Source organism: Equus przewalskii, chromosome 2 (assembly GCF_037783145.1).
Source record: "Equus przewalskii isolate Varuska chromosome 2, EquPr2, whole genome shotgun sequence".
Taxonomy (NCBI): Eukaryota; Metazoa; Chordata; class Mammalia; order Perissodactyla; family Equidae; genus Equus; species Equus przewalskii.
This window is the reverse complement of record NC_091832.1, coordinates 44,883,005-44,904,999: the sequence shown is the minus strand read 5'-3', so window position 1 is coordinate 44,904,999 and position 21,995 is coordinate 44,883,005. Positions and strand designations below refer to the sequence as shown.

Below are 21,995 nucleotides of genomic sequence, written 5' to 3'. Positions count from 1 at the left end.
GGGGTCGAGTCCCATCATGTAATGAAGGGGAAACTGAGGGCCCTGGAAGGGAACTTGGTCAAGGTGGTGGAGGAGGTCAGGGTCAACCTGGGACCACAGACGGGACCACTTCCCTGGCCCCATTCCGTCCCTCTACGTTCCCTCCGGTTCTGCAGCCCCCAGCCATCCTGCTCCACAGCTCAGCTCCTGCCTGCATTCAACCTGCTGCCTGCTCCTGCCTGTCTCCGGGCAGCTCTGACCTCCTGCCTGGCTCCTCCCTGAGGACTGCGGCCTGGAGCTCTGCCGGTGTACGTTCCTGAGCTGGATTTGGGTGAAGAGAGTTGGAGGGCACAGCAGGACACTCACAGGGCTCCTTGAAATTGCCTTCGCCTGCTGCCCCCTGAGCCCAGCTCCCTGCCCGCTTAGGGTCCCTGCGCGGCAGTGCACACAGATGCATCCCCAAAAGAGTCACACCCAGGTGCGGCAGTACCAACCCAAGACCTTGCCCCAGAAGGACTGACTCGCCCTATGACCCAGGGGTAAATTTCCTTCCCTCTTGGAGCCTCAGTTTCCCCCAAATGAAAAGTGTGAACTGTGTCGGTGGTTCTCACCTTTTGGTTGCACATTTGAATGTCCTGAAGAGCCCTTAAAATCTCCAGCGCCTGACTCAACACTGCCAGATCACATAGGGTCAGCGTTGCTGCTCCTCAAAGTGGATCCATGGGAGCAGCAGCAAGGACAAGGGCGCTTGTTAGAAATGCAAAATCTCAAGCCCCGCCCCCACACCTCAAACCACAAATCAGAAACTGGGGGGGGGGGGGGGGGAACCTCCAGGGGATTCTGGCACTGGCTAGAGTGCTGGGCCAATCACCCTAAGTCCTTTGGGCTCTCCCCACGCTGCGTGCCTGCCGGGCCAGGCAGGACGGCGCGGGATCCTGGCTCCGCGCTGGGCTCCTAGCCTGCACTGGGGCCTCAGCGCCTTCTCCATCGAGAGGCCGGTGAAGCGGCTCCCTCCAGACGCTCGCCCGCAGGAAATGAACGGCCGAGCGTGTAAAGCGCCGAGCCATCGCAGGTGCTTAATGAAAGTGAGCTCTGCCGGCTGATTCATGCTGCTAATGTGAACACCGCCAGTCGGCAGCCAAGATGCCGAACCTGCCACGTTTTGCTTCTGCAGAAGGGCAGAAAGACGGGGCAGGGCTTCGCACGGGAATCAGAGGCCGAGTCTTGGAGATCCCAGCCCGCCATCTAGGCCAGGGTGCAACCGTGTCTGACCCCTGGAGGGGACCCGGAGCTGCGCGACAAAGGGGACGGAGACCAGGAAGGGGCGGCCTGGGGCACCCTCGGCGCGGGGGCCCTGCCTCATCCAGCTCACTCGTGGCGCAGGCACACGCGGAAAGGGACCCAACCCAGATCTACTGTGACGAGTGTCCCTGAAAGCGCCCCTCCGGGGCCAGGTTCCGGCCAGATGGGGGTTCGAGTGGGGGTCCAGGTAGGGGTCCAGGTAGGGGGTCCGGGTCGTGGGTCCCGGTCGCCCAGGGCGCGGGGAGCCTGCAGTGCGCAGAGCCGGCCACCAGGTGGCAGCGCCACCACCACAAGGCCTGGTTGGGGGAGGCTCCCCCGTGGCTCCTTTGTCGCACCTTTTGGGGGGATGGAAGGGAGCTGGTGGTGGGAAAGGAGCCCCGCGAGAGCTGGCGGAGCAGACTGCGCCCCATGAGCAAAGTCAGGGCCCGTCGGGTGACCCCAGCGCCCAGAAACCGGACATGCGCTCTCCGCCCCAGCCTGACAGCCCCGCCAGCGCGCTCCCCACCAAGCTTAAGCCGGCTCTTCAAACCCCGTCCTTGGACACACCCTTCAGGCTTTGCAAGTTCCTTGAGAACTTAAAGCTTTATGTTTTTATTGCAATGAGTCTGAAATATATCCTCCCAGATCTGAGGAGAAAACTTTTGCAGAGAGCACTGACCAGGGAACTCCACTTTCCTAAATATCACCTTTTCTTAATCCTTATCCCTTAAACTGAACTCTAAGGGTTTGGGAGATTTTCTCCAGGGTTCAAGAGAAACCATTCCATCCTAAGAGATCCATGCGTTTACTGGCGTTTAATAAACGTTGGGCTCAAACTCAGTCATCATAATAGCTAGCTTTTACTCAGTGCCCACAGCTTCACAGGCTTTTTCCTTGGAAGACTCCCCAGGACCAGCCTGTGAGGTGGGTGCAGGCATCACCAGATGCCACAGACGAGCAGGCTGAGGCAGGAGAAGAGAAACCACTAACACAACTAATGCTGGTAGGGCAGGGACTTCAGCTGGGCAGCCAGACCCCAGAGCTCCCCCCTTAACCTTGGGGTCCTACTGCTTCCCTCCGGCTTCCTGAAGCCCCTATTCTTTACCTCTCTCCACCTGCACTGGGGTGGAGCTCTCTGATCCTGCAGGATTGCTTTTGGAGAGAGTAGCAGGACTTAATTTATGCTAGAGTGTTAATGACTGCTATGGCCTACTGAGGGATTTGTTTCTTTCTCCTACTAGGGGCTGACAGGAGCCGTGCAGAGCTGGTACAAGCATTGCCCAGTGGCCACAGCTAATGAGATCATTTGACTTGAACATCCTCCGGAAAGTAAAGTGAACCCACCAGCAAGAGTTGATCTCAGCTCCCAAAGAAATGTCCATGGAACAGCTCCTCGAGCCAATGTGGTACCGAGCATCCCAGAGCATCTGCGAAGCACCCCAGATGCAGAGGGGGTGAGGAAAGGAAGAGAAGGGGAGGAAAGGGAGGAAGGGAGAGGAGAAAGGGTAGGATCCAGGAGACAGGCAGACTGTGGGGCCTTCCGCCTGACATCTGGCAGATGCCGCATTGTTGTTTCTGGGCTGGGCTGCTCCTCCGCCTCTCAGACAGCCTGCAAGGCCCGTAAATCTGCTCTGTGTGGAGTCCAGGACGTAGCTGAGGCTCTCAGGCAAGCAGGAAGAGCTGGGAGGCAGGGAGCGCTGAGCTGATGGGCCACAGAGGGGACATTATTGGAAAGAGTCTACCCAGCTTCAAACAAAAACACATTCCAGGAGCAAGCCTGCGGATCGGCGTCTCAGCGCGAAGCGGGCTGCTCCCGGTGGGCCCGACCTGACATCACCCTCCTTCAAAAGTGGGGAAAGCAAGTGAGGCGGTGGCTGTGTGTGACAGAGAGCGTCCGTGTGAGCGAGGCTCTTAGGGAAAAAGTTTTGAAATGTCTGCAAGGGGGCCGCTGGTCTCCACACTGGAAGAGAGGCAGAAGGGGAATGGAGCTCAAATTGGTCGCCGGGTGGGGGAGCACCCTTTAGACAGAATTCCTAAATGCCTGGAAGTGATCCCACCAGGAGGGGCCGGCCTTCCAGCCCCGCCCCAGCTGTGAGTTACGACTCAGAGTCATCAACACCGTGTAAGGGAAAGAGCACTGAACCGTGAGTCCCGATCGTTGCTGGAGCGGAATGGACTTGAGAAAACGCTCCTTTCCTGGCCTCAGTTTCCCATAGTTTTCAAGCCGAGCCCTGAGCGGTGTGGGGTTCCGGCGGAGCCCGCAGGCTCTGATGGGCAGGGTCTACCCCCACTCCCCTGCTCCCTGCCAACCGGGTAGGGGGCATCCTCACCTTCTCTGTAACCCCTAGCTTGACCAGAGCTACTCTTTACTTTTTAATCTGTTTTATATCGCCTGAAGGAGATTTCTCTTGGAAACATTGGGACTAAGTAATTTCTAAAGTCCTTCTGTCTCTGATATCAGGCAGAAGTGACTGACGGCATGCGGGGTCCATGAAAACTCCCGTGGGCAGCAGGGCAGGCCCAGAACATTCCGCCATTCAGCTGAGCCCCGTGGAAGCTGATTTTCCCCTCCGTCACTGGTCCCTGTAGAGGCCAGCCCCCCACATCCTGGACTCTTCGGCTGGAGCACCCGCCTCCGAAGGACCACCCATCCCCTCCCCCACTGTCCCAGTGCTGGGCTGGGGGAGACGTGAAGACAAGAGTCTCCTTTTTAGCATGGCGTGAATTCAGCACGTAGTAGGTCCTCCCCAAAGGTCTGCACGATGAATGAACAACCGCTGCCTCGGGGCCGTGCTGCAAACCTGCGTCCACACCCCCGAGCCTGTGAACACGGCGCCATACCTGGCCACGGGGCTTGGCAGATGTAGCTGAGGCCGTGGACCTTACAATCGGGGGGCCTACCCTGGATTACCGGGGTGGGCCCAGTCGACTCACAAAGGCCCTTACAAAAGCAGAGAACTTTCTCTGGCTGGAGCAGGAGAGGCGAGGCAGAAGCCGGGCTTGGAGAGAAGAAGCAAAGAGTGAGAGGGACTCCGCTTGCTGCCTCGAGGATGGGGAAAAGGGGCTCCATCCAGTGGAATGCAGGTCAAGAGCAATCGCAGCCACCAGGCAGCAGGGGAACGGAGACCTCAGGCCGACAACCTCGAGGAAGTGAATTCCGCCCAGGGGGACCTGCTGCCGGTCCTGATGCACTCCTTTTCATGGATGACGTTCCATCGTAAAGCAAGAAGACCACAAAGGTCAGGGTGGGCCCAAGGACAAGACCAGGAAGACGTGGGCGTCAGCGGGTGGAGCAGAGCACGGAGCAATGGCAACACATCCACTGCATCTGCACCAAAGCGGCCTCAGGCCTCATGCGCGGAGCAGGCCAGCCCACCCGCCCTGGGGCTCTGTGTAGGGGGGCTGCGCCTGTAGCTCTGCGGCTCCCACTGGTCTGCAGCCCCCCTGCAAAGCTCCCCTGGGTGACTCAGCTGCTGCAGGCAGCACCCAAGGGTCACAGATTCAGGATCCTCAGCAAACTTCTTGCCAAACAGACGTTATGCCATCTCCCTGTCCCACATTCTGCCTCACCGAGCCACCTCCCCTCACACGCCACAAGGAAGCAGTCCTCCTCTGAGCTTTCTCCTCCCCGTCCACTCCTCACTACCTGGTTCTGCCTCCAGAGTCTCTCTCCATCTCCATCATCGTCACCTCAGCCCAAACCATCTCCTGCACCCCCTCTCTGGTCTCCCGTGTCCACCTCCCCCTCGCGGTCCCTTCTTGCAGAGCTGGAATTCTCAAAGCAATGAGCGTCTGTCACAACTGTGCTTCAGACCTCCCACGACATCAGGCCCTCGGGACAGGAACATGAGAACGCCTCGCCCCTCAGCCTCCTCCACCACGGCCCCTCCTGCTCCCTCCCTCTGCTGCTCTGGCCCTCTGGCTGGCCCCTGGACATGCTCACTCAGCTGTCTCTAGGTCCCTGGAATGGTCTTTCCATGTGGCAGGGACCTCCTCTGTCTGCTTCAGCAATGGAGTCCCACCACGTGGAGCCCCCAAAACAGTGTACTCATTACACAGTTATTGATCGAATGGATGCATGAATGAGTGAAACAGATAAGAAATGGTTAGAGAGTTCACAGTCTAAGGAGAGATCACACCACTGACTGTGAACATAAATGATGTCGGTGGGTGCTCTGCAGGGGGTCCTCCTAGTGGCTGCAATGCCTGCGATTCTGCCAGAGGCCCCCAGGGGCCAGCAGTGCCCAGCAGAGCAGCCCCCCAACCAGGGCTGACCCACTGGGAAAGGGCACCCAAGGCAGGATTTTAGCACATAACCCAGATTCTTGTGCTTTTTGTGTGAAAGTATAACTTCTGATTAAAATAATGAGATGCATTGTTAAAGTACTTACTAAAACATTTTATAATAATAAACAAATTACTGAAACCATAGATATGAGTTGTGTCTGTTTGTGCAGTAGAATCAACTGTCAATGCGGAAGGAAACTCTCAGCTGACGTCCAGAGACCCAGAGCCTCCTCCGAGCCTCCTGGAGTCAGGAAGCTTCTGGACAGTCCTTGTTCCAGGCGGAACTTCAGCTTATGTTGGTGCCCCTGAGCCTGGGACGGCCTGTGGGCTGTCTCTGAAGAGAAGGTCCCAGCAGAGCCCCTCTAACTGGCTCTCAGACAGCTCCATTTTCTCCCTTTGATGGTGCAGAGACTGGTCCAGCCGCGCTCTGCACCCTCGGGGGGGTCCACCCTGGCCCACCTGGGCATCTCAGGCCAGCCCCCATGAGGAGCAGCCCTGAGCCCCTGCTCACATTCAGACCCTGGGATCCTGTAGCGTGTGCTCATCTGCTTTTAGTCCGATCACCGGCCTCTGTCTCCTGGACGTGGTCGGATCTGGCCTCTGGCCCCTCGGTCCTCACGTCCATCGATGCCGCTCCTGGAATCAAGACTACACTTTTCTACAACCTGTGCATTTACCTCCCCTTTCCCAGTGTCTCCTGTTGCCTTGGTTAGGAAATCTCTCCCTGAGCCCAGTCCACAAACACCCACTCCGACCTCTGACACATCCCTGGCCCAGATACCAGCCCCCGCCCCCACCTCCGTGGGACTGAATGTGTGTGCAATGACAGCGAATGGCTGTGAAGATGCACACCCACACACACAAACAGACACCTATCCTTCCCCTCAAGCCAGTGCCTTCTCCCAGCTGAGCTGGTTCTCAACTCGGCCATTTCCCAGCTGTGAGAACTCAGCCACCTCCCCCGGCCTCGGTGTCCTCACCTGTGAAGTGGGGTAATGAGCACTCCCACCCCACGGCATTGTTGTGGGGATGAAACCTGGCAGCGCCCGCCGACGCCTTAGTGACATCGCCCTAGAGACTGGGAAATGTGACCCATCCCATCGTCCAGTCTTCGGTAGAAAAGTTATTTTGCAAATGTGAACTTGCATGTGTAACCTCCAGCAAACTGGCTTTTATTTACAGGGTAATGCTTGCTCTAGAACAAAGCACTGACTTTTCTTCTTCAAAGGAGCTGAACTATGTTCTCTTTATAAATATGGATTACATGAAACTATACTTGAAAATTACAGTATGTTTCCTCACATGTCTGGATTAGGTGCACAACACAGACATGAGAGTTTATAGAGAATTCAATGACTTTGGCACCTGGAGCTGTGGGCCGTGGTGGCTGAAAACCAGGAGCGTGGTATGCTTGACCTGGCTGCCCATCAGAATCACCTGGAGAGACTGAGGCCAGGCCCCTCCCCAGGCCACTGGCAGCAGAGTGAGGCCTGGGTGGCTGGGTTTTTAAAGGTTCCCACATGCTTCAGATGTGCAGCCCGGGTGAGTGGCAGCTGAGATGATCCAATCAGGGACGAGATGCTACAGGACTCCGAACTAGGTGCTTACAGCTAAGTTGGCAATAAAACAGATCACGTTTGACGATGGACAGTCGCCATGCAATTTTGGTCCCTCAAAGTCTCTTTTGCGAAAAAAATGAAAGTCCTTGTGCAGGCTCTGGGGGCAGGCTCTGCCCCTCCATCAATGAGATCACCTTTGGGGAGTAATCCAAAGTATGTTCTCCAGGGGAGAAAAACTCACCACCAGCCTAGGCTGAAAGTCTTTGGAGACTAAGGAATTATGGAATTAAATGCTTGGGTTAGGATGCTAGTTCCACAGTTAAGTTTTAAGAAAAGGTCGTCACCCATAGAGGCACGAACTCTAATATGGAGGGATAAAGTGATGCAATGTCTGGAATCCATTTCAAAATGATCCCACGGAGGGGGCAGAAGTGATGGGGCAGAGCAAGAGGGCTGGGCATGCGTACATCAACGATTGCTACAGTTGGTGATGGGACATCTGCCTTATGCTTGAAATCTACAATGAAACGCTGATGATACAAATACAGAGAAGCCAGACACCAAACACGGGTATCTGCCACCCAGAATTAACCAACATTTGTATGAGGTCATTGTTTCTTTGCTTTTAAGAAAAGAAATTTAATATTAACCCCCAAAAAATGTGTCCAGAGAAAATGGGACTGAGCCCCCAGGAGTGTCTTCCTTAGGGCATGGTTGGAATCACCCGCACGTCCGTGATCTGTGGGTTTGTTCTCCGGCTGCAAGCTCCCTTTGACCCATGGCTACTCCCTCTCTCCTACCACCTCTCAAGACGTCTTGACGAAGATGTATGTCACACAAATCGATTTACCACTGTATCATTTCAAGATTGGAAACTGTCCACAAAGATGCTGTGAACGAGACACATAGGGAACTCCCCTCCTACGCTCTCCCTCCGTGCCCCTGTGATGGTTTCCTCCGTGCATCAGTCAGCTTGAGCTGCCTAACAAAGCACCGTGGATGGGGGCCCTAAACACCAGAGATTCATCTCTCAGTCCTGGAGGCTGGAGGTCCGAGATCAAGGTGTCAGTGAGGTTGGTTTCTCCTGAGGCCCCTCCCTATGTCCTCACACGGCCATCCCTCTGTGTGTGTCTGTGTCCTAATCTCCTCTCCTTGTAAGGACACCAGTCCTGTTGGTTTAGGGTCCACCCTGAAGACCTCCTTTTGACACAATCACCTGTTTAAAGGCCTATCTCCAAATACGACCACCTTCTGAGACACTCAGAGTTAGAACCTCAACATGCAGACCTGGGGGGACACAATTCAGTCCACGGCACGCTGCTGCACCCACATGCCACATGCCACACATTCTTTCCAGAACAGTCTCCACACACAGTATTTACTAGGTGAATAACGTTTCCTCTCTCAATGACTTCTCAAGAACTCATTTTTTCAAAGCCTCTTCATTTTAGGGGGTTTAAGGAAGAAAAATAGAAAAACAAACCAACTTAAACCTCCGCGTTTGAATACAGTAGAATCTCATTAGTTTGGGCTTACTGCAGGAAAATGTCCTAGGATAGCAAAGGCTCTCAACGGAAGACGACTTCGGAAGTTTTCTTTTAACCAATTGCTCTATCCTTGTCGGGCATAAAAAAGCCGTTTTAATGAACAGATAAGAATCACTTGCTATTAATAGGATTGTTCAAGAGCGAGAGTGTGCTCAGGTTCTTGAGTAATTATTCCCCCACTGGGTCACCCATCCTGGCCTTCTTTCCTCTGCATCTCTCCCCGTGTTGGACTTAGTACACGTTGTGGAATGAAAGTAGCCTTAAGTCCAACCTGCAATCAGAAGGGAACAGAGACGGGCAGACACCTGAACGCACAGCGCCATGGTCTCTCTCCCACACATGGTCTAACCGACTTCTGGGGAGACACCGCGGGGCAAACGCTGGCTCCAGATCCCCCGTCACGTGGAAGTCTGGATTCAAAAACAGATTGTGTAATAATTAATTCATCACATTCCTTTGAGGTAAAATAAAGGGAAGTACAATCGGGCAGCAGTAACTCAGACAATATTTTCTTCTTTTAAGTTAATGGGGCCCCTGGTTTTAAGCGGAGCCGCATCCGATTCTTCCAGGTTTTGCTTGCTTTTAAACGAGGTTATCAACTCCCAGGGCAGCAATCAAACGTGTCAGCAAAGCTCCTACTTAGTGCTGTTGGAGCACTTAATTTTCATTAAAAAGATGACATTGCAAGCAATTATCAAGGACAGTCCACATTCGCAGGTATTTATATTCATAAGGACAGCTTGTGACACAGAGATGCATAAATTACCCAGATCTGTTTCCTTGCTTCCTCTAAGCTAGGCTGCAAACGGGTTGGCTCTAATTAGCTGCTGCCGGCTTTCCAGTCAGGGCCTTTGTTCAGGGCTCTGCTATCCATGCGTTCACCCCAGCCCCTCCACACCCCCAGGCTGATATTAATCCCTGGGGTATGAAGCTGATGGTCTTCATTATGAACTCATTTCCCCCACTTTAACCCTTTTAACACGTGTCCCTTAATTGAAAGACTCAACTTGACTCAGCATTGTCACCCTTCCACCCTTTGTCACTCTCATACCTGTGAGGGTTCAAAGCCACTGATAGCAACAGCTGGGCTGTCTGGAGCTCCTACAGCCAGCCAGGCATCCCACAAAGAGCGCTGCCAGATCTAACCCTGCGACAACCTGGAGCTGTCACCCCATGGACGGCCCCTAAGCACAAGGTCAGAGGAGGTGAAATAATTTGTTCCGAAGCCACTCAGCTAGAAAGGGCCTGAGTCAGGCTTTGAATCGGGGTCTGTCTCTGCCTAAAGCCCGTCATCTCTCTGCTGAGCCAGGTGGAGCTTCTCAAATGACCCCACACGTGCAGTGACTGCACTCCCGGCCCGATCTGTGCAGGGTCCTGAGGATGGAGGGTGAAGGTGCCACAGCACCTGTCTCCCAGAGTTCCAATCTAGAGCGAGAGGCACAACCAAAAGGAGATGAGGGGAGTGTGGCGGGACCACTGCTCTCAAGGCAGGCAGCCTCTGACACAGACGGAGCACTGAGCTCGCGCTTTAATACGTCTCTGCTCTGCGTACAGGACAATAATAGGTAAAATACAAGAACAGAAAGAAAGAAAGATGTAGCCAGGCTACAACAAAGAAACAACGGATAAATAGCTCCATGCAAAAAAGGACTGGAGTGCAGAACACTTGCAAAGCCAGCGCCTCGGGCCTGCTGGACTCCAGGCGGCAGCGGCGATGGCAGTCCCACTCCCGGGAAGTGATGAGACCAAGAGCGCCCTGCAGGACACAGGACGTGGGAACCGGGCTTACGCTTCGCCCCATGGCATTAGCAAGCTGTGACACAAAGGATGTAGGAAGCCACGGTACAGCCTCACACCCAGGAACCGGGATCTGCAACGTGTTCCCAAATGCTGGGATGAAGTGAGCCCTGGACGCTGTCTCAAGAGCTGGTTCTGAACACGGAGCCCCTGCCCTGTGGAGTCCATCAGAAATCCAGCAGACGGAGGTGTGGACTCAGAGGAGCAGAGCACAAAAGAAAACAAAGATCTCTAGCTCAGAATGGACTTGCCAACAAAAATCTCAAAATGCGTAGAAACTGAATGCTAAGAAAGCCAACAAACAAAATCCAAAATCAATAAATAACGTGAATTCGCAGAAGGTAAGATTAACTTTATGGAGCAGTGTGACAAAGATTTTAAAGTAAATAAGCTTATGAGGTGCAAAGAGAAAAACCTTTATAAAAAAGAAGAAATAAATTAAGAAATAAAAATTTAAAAGTTAGATAATCCATTAAATTTTGAAAAATGAAAAAATAGGGTCTCTAAAAAGAAATACAGCAAAAGCATAAATTGGTTCAGTCTTTCTAGAAAGCAATTTGGCAATTCAGTCAACATTCAACCAACATTTATTGAGCACCTGCTGGGTGCCAGGCACTATTTTAGGTGCAGGGCATTCAGTAGTGATCAAGACAAAAGTCACCGCTGTCATAGAGGCTCCATTATCTTAGGGGAAACGTAGAAAAGATAAATGAGTTGGTAGGAAGAGAAGTCAAAAAGTAATGGCAGGCCCAGGTGACGTCACACTAGATCTAAGGAAATTAGTATGAGCACAACACAGAAAGATAAAGAGATGAAGAATATGGAAAAAAAATAATAAAGAGGCAGAAGATTAGGATGAGGAACTCCAAAATACACCTACCATATTTTATCAAATCTATGACATTGTTGACTAAAAGCCACACCAATATCCTATGGACCACTATGAAATAAATAATGCCTCCAATTAAACCAGGACATTGTGTTTTCTTATCACTTGGAATGTTCATTTCACGCTTAGTGAAAGAGCTTTTTATGAATTATACAGGCTTAATATAACACTCATGCATCTATAAAAAAGAAAATAAAAGCAAAAAGACCAGTTAAGATTTTCTTCAATCTCCTTGACCTTTCAGAGTCTAACAGTTCTGAGTCACTTTCAGCAGAAGGCAAACACTATCCGTCTGTCTCTTCTCCAGTTTAGCCCTCTGGGCTGTTGAGAGAGTTGGTAATACTGCATTTTGCAAAGGAGCGTTCCACTGTTGTCTCCAGGGCTTTTCCCAAGCCGTTGGTGTTCGTTGGCTGTTGACTGTCCTAATCTTACAGAGGTGTCAATGGAGGGCTTGGGGGAAACAACCAGGACTCACATTCCTTCCTCAAATGTTCTGTGAAAGTTTTACTGACTGTAATTTTCAGGGATTGAAGTTACACAGACCCCCACCAGAAGTAACAACTAAGTTGAGCTGCATAGGAGTGAAAGCTACTTCAAAGCTGCCACTGAGCTGACAGCCATTGTAGAAATCACCAACTGCCAGGTGCATCCAATTTCCTCAGACATTAAAATATGAGGGGGAAAAGATTGAATCTTGGGATTGCAGTACAGTAATAGAAGTTTCAGAATAAGAGACTAGAAAGTGAAAGAGAGGTGATATTTGAGGAGATAATGACTACATTTCCAGAACTGATGAAAGATATGAGTCTTCAGATTGAAAATTCACTCCCACTTCTGAACAGGATAAATAAAATTGAGTCCACATTTAGATATGTAAAACTGAAATTGTGAAACATCCAAGAGAAAGAGAAAATCTTGCAAGGAACTATACGACTAGACTAAAGCAGACCACTCATCATTAAGAGATGGAGTCTAGAAGCACGTTAAAGTGTGAAGAGGAAATAATTGTCAATCTAGAATTCTGGATCCAGCTAAACTATCACTTACAAGAGTGGGTGAAATAAAGATGCCTTCGGCTATAGAAATAATAAAAGAACTTACTTCCTCCAGATCCCGGCAGAAAAAAACTACCAAAGGATCACCTCAGCATGGGGAAAGTGAGTTCAGAAAGGAGTAGGATGCCAAAGGCAATAAGAAAGATCAAGTTCAATGTGGTTTGGATGGAGTTGCACTGCCACGGGCTTGAGATCAAAGTCCTGTGATTTTTGGTGGCTTCCAGTTGGTCCTTGGATGCTGGACCTTGCCAGTTGTTTCACTTGTCAACTCAGATGAGGGCTTGGCCACAGTAGAAGCACAATGAGAGTGTGTTTAACTAATGAGAGAGACTGAGAGAAAGAAAGAAAGAACAACAGGGAGGTAGCCAGACCCCAGCAGGCCAGGGGGCCTTATAGGTCCCATTTTAAGCGTAATAGTCAGACAATCTTATTTGAATCTTTAAAAAATCATCATGTCAGCTGGGTGAAGGGGGTGAGACCAAACATGGGTTTGCTGGAGTCCAGGTGAGAGGAACAGTGGCCAGAAGCAAGCCAGCGGCTCAGAGATGGACAGGAGTAGAGAGGCTCAACAAACACGTAAGAGCAGCCGGCTCAGAAGGACATGGGGGACCTGTCCTCTTCTAAGAACTCTCAGGTGACCACCAACAACAAATTTGTAGTCTTGGTCACGTGGTTCTTGTACATCTATTTTCTTCTTAAGAGAACGCACCCAGATTGGAGCCTGCCCTCCTCCAGAACTCCAGACACTCTGCAGAGTGAGCACATCATCGCTCTGGCGGGCCCTGGCCACCTCCATCACAGAAGCAAGGAAGGCTGTGGCCTTTGCTGGCCCTGCACTCACGGTCGGAGCCAGTTCTGGGTCTTGCTCTGCTGAACGCCAGCTGAGTAGCTCTGGTCCAGATGGCCAAACTCCTGGAACCTGTGTTGTATCATGTATAAAATGAGCGAACTTGAACCGGCCCTGTCTGCCTCACGCCGTTCCTGGAATGCTTTACAGAGCATCCGTTCTGTACAAATGCAGGGTGTTGTCATCAGAAGCAAAGCTGGCATGACCTCAGGTCCCGGCTCGGACAGAACTCTCATGGAGGTGACAATCACGACACCTCCCACAAGAAGAAGAACTCAGAGATTGGTCCCCGCCGGGTCCACAGTACACCCTGGTTTGTCCACAATGAGGGGCAGTTGCCAACCACCTGGCTTTCGCTGGGAATCCCACTTCGGCTTCCATAGACCACCCCCCTTTCCTGCCTGGGTGCTGGTCTGTCCACTCTGGGCTGTGGACGGCAGCGTCCAGGGGAGACCCCAGGTTTTGCACCAAATTTGGGATTCAGGATCTTCACGCGGTTTGCCCATTCCGGAGAGTGGCAGCTCAGAAAATGCAGAGACTTCAGTTTCTGGGGGCAGAAAATCCCACACTGTAGACACAGTATTCCTCTCCAGCACCTGGCTGCTTCTCAACTGGAAAAGCTCAAGGCATCTCAGGTCCCATCTCCACAGGGTTCCAGCCGAGCACCTAAGATGCGGCTCCTTCCGGACAACTCCCACCCTCCGCATGGTGTGTGCTCCATCTGGACGGCAGACATCTCCGCCCAGGCCTGTTCTGCGCTGGCTCCAGCCTCATCAGATCCAGCTGATGGAGGCGGAGGGAAGGCTCGGGCCCCCAGGCAGAGAACCCAGACTGTGCCCTCTGCTCGGGACATGACATCTGGGGTTATCTGGAAATCACGGGCTTGGTCCCACATAAGCCTGCCAAGAAGGCTTCCTGTGGGAAGAAGCATCCAAGAAAAAGTAACCCGATATCAAATGCCTCCTTCTGGGGTTCGGAGGAAATCCTGACCCACTTGGCTTTGAAGCGCGGACTTCACTGTGTTCTGTGAACAAATGGATTGCAGAGTTGCCTTTCCCGCTTCTGTCTGAGTGGATAAGGAATTGGACGTAAGCCAGAGGGTTTGGGGGAAAGTAGGAATGGTGTGGAGATTGGGAAGGACTGAGGAACTCTGGGGTCAGCAACAGCGGCTTGAAGGAAAGAGACTCCAGCCTTGGGTCGCAGGATGATGGAGCCCAGGAGGCTCGAAGGGATGACGACCCCCAAAGATGTCCACACCCCATCCTTGGAATCCAAGGATACATATATTACATCTCATGGTAAAGGGGCTCTGCACCTGTGATTGAGGTTAAGAATCTCAATCTCAAATGGGGCTATTATCTTGGGTTCCCCCTGGGGCCCAAGCACAAGAGCTTTAGAAGCAGAGCGCTTTCTCCAACAGGAAGCGGAAGGGATGCAACAGAAGGAGAGTTGGCGAGACTGGAAGCAGGACAGGGACTCATGGGCTCCCGCTGGATGGGGCGGGGGCCACATGGAAAGAATGAGGAGGAATTCGGGGTCCCGTGGGTCCTGGGGAGCCCAGGGGAAGGTCCCAAATGGGCTTGGAAGCGGCTTCGTCCCCAGAGCCTCCAGCAGGGGCCACAGCCCCGCAGACCCTGGTTTAGACATTCGAGACTGTGAGCACAGAACCCAGCTGGCCTCGGTTCGCCCTCCAGAACCACCAGGTGGTAAACGGGTGTCATCGTGGCGGCGACAGGAACTAACACACACTCCACTGCTGAGCTTCTCTCTTGGGAGGTGAAGCCTCCGGGCGAGTATTTGACTATAAAAACACAATGGGATAAAGAGTCAGCTGAGGAGGCCTCAGCGACCCCAGAGCTGGACGGACAGCACTGAAGACGGAAGTTTCTGGGGAGGGGCGGGAGGAGGACTAGAGGGGGGTCTACCTGAGAATCGTGTCCCCCCAGACCCTTCATCGATGGCAGCATCTCCGCTGGGACAGCTGGTAGGAGGTGGTGGCCCCAGTGAGGGGGCAAAGGGACACCCAGGGGCTGGTTCCAGCTCGTGACTGGAGCCCCATGGCCACCCACAGGAGAGCACTTGGAGACAGTCCTCTGGCTGCACCTGATTTGGGAAAGGTGAGTCTCCAGGTTTTGGAGGCCCCACTTGGCTGGGGACACAGGAGCATCACACCCTCCTCAACCCCATCCTTGGCACCCCAAGAGGCAGGCCTGGGGGAGAGGGGCTGTCGGGACCAACCGGAAGCTAGAGCAGGGTCAGCATGAGAAGGGTGCACGCGCCCTGTTTGTCAGGCAAGACTGTGGGGTGAACACCATGAGGATTCAGGGCCTGGGGTCTGGCAGCTGGGGCCCCTGATGGGGCGGGCAGCAGGTGTTGGGGGAGAATGTCCACATCCACCTAGTCAGGGGATTCAGTGCACAGGCAGGTGAGCGGAGCTGCAGCAGCAAGAAGGACCTCCTGAGGCGGGGGCACTGTCATCGAGGTCACACTTTGACCTCAATGAGGCCTGAGCTGGGCCACACGGCCCATATGCTGCAGGCCAGGAGTGGGTGACAGCAGTGAACGGCGGCAGCTCAGTGTTGAATCCCTGACCATGTTCTGCTCCACCCTGCGATGCCCCGGTCATCTTCACCCACCTGCCTTCCTCCCAATGCCCCAGGGGGGTGGGCTGCTCCCCTCCTTTGATAGGTAACTTCCATGGGGAGCCTCCCTTAGGAGGAAAGGCACAAGTCTGCGGGAGAAGCAAATGGTCGGTGGTAGAAGAGGGGAGCAGCCTTTCATCAGGCTCCTGACAGGACCCATCCCCAGAGGGTGGAAGCCGCAGAGAAGTAAGCACACCCAGGCTGCCTCTTCCTAGGCCCCGCCGTGAAGACCCCAGGCCCTTGCATTTCCCTGGGCCCAGCTGCCTTGCCTGTTGTCAGAGCACGGGGATCCTGGACTCGGGCTTAGCTCACCGGGCCGATGACCAGCACCAATGGCACGAAGGACAGAATCTCCTCACGGAAACGAGGGAGCCCTTCCCACCGGAATCCTGCCCTCCCCTCTACCTCCTATCCCAGAGGCAGGTCCTCCTGAGCTGTCCCCAGGCTCACAGTGACAGGAGTCACCTTGGAGAAGGAGGGAAAAAACCCAACAGAGAGAGCAAAGGCCACCTGTGGAAGGGGGCACATCTGGGGTGGATCCCAACTCACCCAGATGGGGACAGATCTTGGGGTGCCTGGCCAAGCTCTTTGACTGGTCCTTGGGGACAGGGGTGAAGGTGCAGGGCCCACTTGCTAACCGCTGGTGGGAGTGAGTTGACAAGTGACTTGGCAAGTGGCTCACCAGTGGGTTGTATTGCCAGGTGCCAAGAGAGGGGAACATGCTCGGTCTAGTACGCTCCAAAGGGTGACATTGCAGCAAAAACTGGAAGGCAGGGCGATCGAGCCATGCAGGTTCCAGGTGAACATTCCAGCAGAGGGCACAGCGGGGAAGAAGGAGGGACCCGGGGGCGGGAGGTGCCTGTGGGTTTGGCTGATGGGGGAGGTGGCAAGACGTGAGGTCGGGGAACAGTGGCGGTCAGATCGTGGGGGGCCCTATAAGCCCCTGTTACGACATTGGCCTGCACTTGGCGGGAAATGAGGCCCCCGAGGTTCCCAGCGGAGGAACGGTGTTAACAGCATCATGAAATCCGAGGGCTGGAAACAGGCCTTGGAAGCAGGTGGACCGGGAGGCTCCAGCCGCGGAGGCAGCAAGAAGGGCCGACGGCGGACACAGTCTGGAAGGTGATGGGTTGAGGCGTGGAGAAGGATTCTGGAAGGGCCGGAGGAACGGAAGGACTGAGCTGCCGTGAACTGAAATGAGGACGGCCCCGTCAATACACTTGAGGCCTGAAACAGCAGATGCTGTTGACCTAATAATTCCACTTAAAGGAATTTATTGTAACAGAATAATCATGAACTTGGGAAAATACTACAAATGTGGCTCCTTAAAATGTGACTTACAATAATAAATTAGAAGCAGCCTGCTCACCCAGCAGTAGGAGGTCGGAACACAGACAGTAGGATCTGTGGTTCATGGGCCAGCCAGCAGCTGTTCCCAAACCACTCCTGCTGGCCCACCTCCCACTTCAAAGGTGAAAAAGCCAGGTGCTCACTTCCCCAGCCTCCCTTTAGCTAGAGGTAGCCAGGTGACCTGTTTAGGACAGAAGAACTATGAGTGAAAGCACGGTCACAAGCTTCTGGGGTGGCCTTTCCTTCCCTATTATAAGATCAGACATAATAGGAGCACTCACTGATGCTATTCTTTTGCCATTCTTTCTGCCGTGGGCACAAATGCATTGTCTGGACCTGTGGCAGCTATTTTGGGACCATAAGGCAATAAGCATGGGGGGTGAAAATGCCCAGCATGCTAAGCTAGCTTTGTTTTGGTTTTTTTGTGTGATGAAGACAACTAGCCACAGCCCCAGGCTCCTTGGGGGTAGCAAGAAAGCTCCAGATGGAAGGCTCTCTGGAGAATCAGAGCAAGGCGATGAATAGGGCAGTAGGTGGAAACCCAGAGGCGGAGACCAGAGAGCACAGATGCCCAAAGAAGATTCTGAAGGTGCTGCTGCGGCAGTGACAGGTCTGAGTGTCCGTGGGGGGTGTGGGAGGTGAGGAGGTCCCGTGGACTGAGAGGCCAAGGCATTGGCCGACTCGTTCCTGTGGATGGTCTGTCACCAAAAATGCTGGTGGGCGCCCTAGTGGAATCTCAACATGAGCCCAGCACCGAGGTCACTGGGGTCAGATGACCACAGGGAGGCAGGTGCAGATGGTACTTACAGACAAAACGGGTTTCCAAGGATCTGGGGCAGGAGGCGTGGGAAGTGGGGAGCCACCTGGGACATTAGAGGAGAAGCAGCTCCCAGGTGCAGATGCAGGGGCTGAGGATCAGGGCTCAGGCAGGTCTGAGGGCAGGAGGTAGAGGAAGGGAAAGTCTTCAGAAGAGGAAGGTGCAGGGGTGGGGCAGGGGCAGCATCTGTGCAAGGCAGGCAGGGTCAGAGCTGTGGAGAAGAGACTCCAGGAGAGAACACGAGTCTTTGTCCTTTCGGAGACCAAGGTAAGCAGGAGGAGGGGCTCCTCAGGGAGGGGGCTGTTCAGTCCCTTCGTTTTGTTTTGTTTTGTTTTTAGTGAGGAAGATGGACCGTAACCTAACATCTGGGCCAATCTGCCTCTATTTTGTATGTGTCACAGTATGGCCTGATGAACGGTGTGTAGGTCCACTCCTGGGATCGGAACCCACGAACCCCAGGGCCAAAGTGGAGCGTGCTACCCTAACAAGAACGCCACTGGGCTGTTCCCCCAACCCCGTTTTTTTCAATAGCGAAGCTTCATGTTTATTATTTGAAACAGAAATTTATTCTCAGAATAACGCACAAAAGCACAGGTGGCGGCTGCCTTTGGGAGGGTGCCCTCGGTTTCTCCGCACCGCCCGGCCTCCTCTCTGATCTGGGAGATCACAGGAGAAGGAAACACGCAGTCACAATCGATGATCGACTCCAAAGACAGATCCTGGGCCTCCGGCGGAACCATCGAATACCGGAACTGACTCCAGCTGTCGCAGCCCTCCGGAATTCTCGTTATAGGAAAAAACGAACTCCTGTTGTCACGCCACTGGGGGTCGAGTTCTCTGATAGTTGTAGCTGAAGTTGTTCGTGTCCGTTTCTGTGTCACTGCTTGTTCTGAGCTGGTCCCCCCGCTGGGTCTCTGGTGGCCTGAATGAGGGAGAGAATTCGTGCCCCTCGGACTGTCTCGATGTAGGAGCAAAGCCTCTGTAGTCGGGAAGGAGTGGCCTGGCCCCACCCCGCACGGCCTGGTACCGGGGCTGGGGGAGCTCAGAGAGAGGCTGGAAGCCTTGTCTCCGCAGCCAACTTCTCCCTGACAGCTCCCGGTGCTGAACCCTCAGAGCGACCCAGTGATGCGGGCGCTGCTGTTGCCCATTTCACAGATGAGAAGACCAAGGTCAGAGGACGGACCATGATGCTCAGAGACACAGACTGGTGAAGCGGAGCTGGGGCTGAACCCAGGAGTGTCTGACTGCAGAGCCCATCCAGGCTGCTCTTCCTCCAAAACCTGCTTCCCTGGAGCCTCCAGAAGATTCTGGCCTATGGAGTCAATTGTGCCCTCTCTGCATCCCAACAGGGCAGGGTGGGGAGCACCTGGAACCTTCCAGGAGATGCCAAGGAGGGGAGATGGCAGCGCCTGGCCCACTGTGCTCAGCAGAGGAAGTGGGTGGGCTCGCTCCGGAGGGCAGGCGGGCCTCCAGAAGTGAAGGGGGTCTGGGGGGGAGGGGAGCAAATCAGGGCCGGGCTCCCTAGACTGCAGGCTCTGTGTTCAGGGCCTGGCACACAGCAGGTGCCAACAGACCCACAGCAAGCGCCCATGAGGAACGAGAAGTGGGTTATTACTGTCAAGGTGACCCCCGGGACACCCACAGGGAGTCCAAGTTGTAGAAATTATATGTAATTATGGCTCATCCATTAAAGGGAATATTATACACCCATAATCTTATTTTCAAAGAATATTTTAAGATACAGGAAAATATTTATTCTGTAGTATTAGAGTAAAACTCAGGGTTCAAACCTAAGTATCCAGTATCAATTCAATTTTGTGATATTTAGAGTCAACATATGTAGAAGGGAATGCAAGTGATAAAAAAGAAAATCTTAACAAAGGCCATCCCTTGAGATGGGATCAAGGACCAACTTTGATTTCATTTTTTATATTCCTCTGCGTTTCCTATAATGAGCACAGAAGGCTTTAAAATTAGAAGAAAATTATTGCAGTCACTGTGGGGGGCGGGGGCAGGGCGGGCTGGCCCGAGAGTGGCTGCTGTCCCTTCCTGGACACCTGTCCTGCATCCCCCGGCCACACTGGGAAAGTGACAGCTGGAGACGTTTCAAGCCCGCGTCCATTTCAAGCCGTCTCTCAGCACTTTGCTGTTCATAACTGACGTCACCGACACTTAGAAAAGTGGCCTCTCCTTCCTCCCAGGCTGTGGATGGGTGGGGCCCAGCCATCATGCGGTGTTGGGGTGGAGGGGAGCAGCTTGCATATGACCCGTCCCTTGGACACCTGCTCTGTGTTCTGGAATTCGGGAGCTGTGCCAGGGGACCTGCCGCTTCAAAGAGCAATTTTAATTGAAATGGTAGTGATGGAATTTCCTCTTGCCAAAGATGGTGTGCACTTGTAATTGCTGTGTCCCCTTGTCTGGAAGCTACCCCCCAGGATGCCACAGGACAGTAATCCCTACTGATGAGGGCAGGTCCCTGCCTGGGACCCCTGGCGGCCCGTCCCCAAGGGCAGACCCAGACCTTGCCGCAGAAGGAAGGCCTTCTCCACGGTGGCTTGTTCTGGACACTCCGGCAGGGTTTGTCATGGTAGCTGCACTGGAAGTGACTCCCCGAATTCTAATCCAGGTGAGGAATCCGCTCTCCATGACAACCTGGTGCCATCAGCCCACCTCCTAGAAACTCTCACTGGGAAAGGTAACTTCCTTCAAAGCCCCTCACTGGGCACGTCAGACCACCCCCACACCCTGCCGTTGGTACCAAGCCTCAGGTGGCAGCCCTGCCCCATCACTCACCAACTGTGAGGCCAGTTACTGTCCCGTGCCTCAGTTTCCCCACTGGGAGTGAAAACTGCATTTAAAACCCCTGTACAGGGCTGGCCTGTGGGAAGCTTTCAATAGATGTGAGCCACCCTGATGACAATCGCCAGCCTAAGGCCATTCGTCCATCAGAGGTATGCCGCACTGCACAGGCTGGGGGCGGCAGCCCAGCATTCGTGTGTGCCTGTTCCTGTGACTCTGTGCTGGGCACTGGGGTGACAGTGGGAGCAAAAGTGGACATGGCTGGCTCTCACCACTGGACTCTGGGACCCACGACCCAGAAGGGGCCAGAACTAGCCCCTGCCATCCCTTTGTGTCTTCTAAGGCTCCTTTGTTCCCACTTCCTGGGACCCTTCTCATAGTCCAGGAGCATGGCTCAGCGCCGGAAGACTTCTCACTCTGGGGAGTACCAGCGGGGAGCCCTCCCACGGCAACAGGTCCTTAAAGGGAGATGCTCATGGACGGGGAGGGGTATCGGTGCCCCAGACAGACCACCACTGCATGCTGGGACTGTGGTGGGTTTGGAGGCAGGTGACGGTTTCTAGTCTCAACACCACCGATGATTAGATTTGCGGCCCTGGTCACATCCCTTCTCTGAGCCTCAGTTTACCACCTGTAAAATGAGAGGTCCATGTCGGATGGACGGATGCTCGGCCCCTTCCAGCCCAGAGCCCCTGGAAGCAGGCTGGTGGGTGGGGGGAGGGCTCCCTCTCAGGAATTCACAAGGAGCTCCAGGAAAGCAAGGCACCAAGAGCTGTGCCCGAGATTTATCTCCTAAGCAGAATCCCTTTTAATTCCTCTATGAAGATGAGTGGCTCTCCGTATTCCGGGCCGCGCCGGCCTGTCCCATCCATCAGCGGGGCCGCGCTGTGCTGGGAAGACCCAGCACTAATTCACGTGAGGAGATCTGAGGGGCACGCCCCCACACGGAGATCCATCATGCCCGTCAGAGCTCCCCGCCCGCATCATGCACCACATCAGGATGGGGCGGCCGGTGATGAAAGGCACACAGACCCCATCCCATCCCACCCCACACCCAGAGGGGCTGGGCACAGAGGCACCACCAGGGACCTCCTTGGGGCAGGATGCCACACCTGGACCCTGCTTCTCCGACATGGACTGTCCCAA

At 53.9% G+C, this 21,995-nt stretch overlaps 1 long non-coding RNA gene across 1 annotated transcript; it reads left to right on the top strand.

The window, feature by feature from the left end:
• Positions 1-862: 862 nt before the first annotated feature.
• Positions 863-5,691, top strand: LOC139080978 (uncharacterized). The gene is made up of 2 exons (XR_011535867.1): positions 863-1,468; positions 2,502-5,691. It is a non-coding gene; the product is annotated as an uncharacterized lncRNA (long non-coding RNA).
• The last annotated feature ends 16,304 nt before the right edge of the window (positions 5,692-21,995 follow it).